The 1,640-nt window shown below is 32.9% G+C and overlaps 1 protein-coding gene across 1 annotated transcript in view; it reads left to right on the top strand.

Moving 5' to 3' along the window:
* Nucleotides 1-1,640, top strand: part of LOC106534096 (transcription factor SOX-17) — a gene marked incomplete at its 3' end in the record, with an annotated part of 6,275 nt that overhangs the window by 1,296 nt on the left and 3,339 nt on the right.

The following is a 1,640-nucleotide window of genomic DNA, read 5'->3' as shown; positions in this document are numbered from 1 at the left end:
CAGCATCGCTGGATGCAGTTCCATGTCTAAACACTAGAGGCGCTATGATTATTGTTGAAATAAAAAAAAATTGAGTCAAATCAAGTATTTCAAGAATCTTACCAAGTAAAATTTTCTTACTCCATTGGCAGAAATTTTTGACTTCATTTGAGTCAAATTCTCAGACTAACAAGACAAATAATCTTACACATTCTGAAAACAAGATCATTATTCTTACACAATCAGTTCTTGTTTAGTAAATCAGTCTCAAAACAAGATCAAAGAGACTTTTTGGCTGATAAAAGATTTTAAAACTTGGTAAGATGGACAGTTTTTGCAGCATCGTGAGTCTCATCCACCTGAGCAACAGGTGAAGATTTGATGCAAAAATGTGTAGAAAGGCAGAAACGTTTTTAAAAAATGAAGTATCTGTCTACATAGGGCTCCATTTTACATTTAAAACATGATGTTATATAAATGTATGTTTTTGTTTATTCTTTATAGCACTATATATCTTCCCTGTCTGATAATCCTGCTGGACAACTGGAGCTCATCTGCAGCTTGAGATGTTCAAACTAACTCAAATCCAAACCACACGTTTACTAGGAAAAAATGTGTTTTGCAGCTTTTGAAACGTTACCCATGTATAACCACAAGACGAGCAATATATGAGTGCTTAAGACTGAGCAYGAGTACATCAAAAAAGATGGTAAAATGTTTATGAGTCTGTAAAAATTCTTCAACTAGAAAGCTTCAAGTATGTCTCAAAAAATATTAGGTGTGTRGCCCAACCACACTGCTCTGAGTGGCTTTAACAACTTTTTGTTATGTTTGTTTTTTCAGTGTTTGCACCTTCCATATGACTAAAAACAATTTAAAAAATGCAATCCAAAATTAATTTTTTTAAACAATTTCAACCTCTTTATTTGTTTTGATTAAAATGGACAATTGTGTCACCCATGCTGAGTTAGGGGTATTATTAAGTTTCACTGCATAAATTAGCCAGCTACAAATAAGTTAAAAAACTACTAGRTWATAGTCTGAATCTTCTCAAAYAAAGTGAAATAATCTGMCAGTGCAGTAAGACAACTGCATTTGATAAGTCTTCTTGAAATAAGGAAACTTTTCAAGCTAACAAGATTAATAATCTAACATGCTTGCTTCATCTTTCTGTCACAAAACTTGATCAGAAGTACGTTTTGACTGAATTTAAAAGACATCCAGGTTGTCATGCAGGATTGTGCTCCTTGACTGATATTGTACACACACACACATGCACAAAAAATACACAAAGCATATCTTAAGTGTTTGCATGCGGTTCCCTAGTGTCTCACTATCTGCCACATGCACTGTTCAGAAGGGACAGAACCGTGTGATGTTTCTGCACTGCAAAAAACTGTCCATCTTACCAAGTTTTAAAATCTTATATCAGCCAAAAAGTTTCTTTGATCTTGTTTTGAGACTGATTTACTAAACAAGAACTGATTGTGTAAGAATAATAATCTTGTTTTCAGATTGTGTAAGATTATTTGTCTTGTTAACCTGAAAATTTGACTCAAATTAAGTCAAAAATTTTTGCCAATTGAGTAAGAAAATTTTACTTGGTAAGTTTCTTGAAATTTCAACAATCTTACTAAGTAAAATGCTGGGCTGTCATGATC

The sequence above is a fragment of the Austrofundulus limnaeus genome, unplaced genomic scaffold (genome assembly GCF_001266775.1).
Source record: "Austrofundulus limnaeus strain Quisiro unplaced genomic scaffold, Austrofundulus_limnaeus-1.0 Scaffold1090, whole genome shotgun sequence".
NCBI lineage: Eukaryota > Metazoa > Chordata > Actinopteri > Cyprinodontiformes > Rivulidae > Austrofundulus > Austrofundulus limnaeus.
This window is presented reverse-complemented; position numbering and strand designations above follow the sequence as displayed.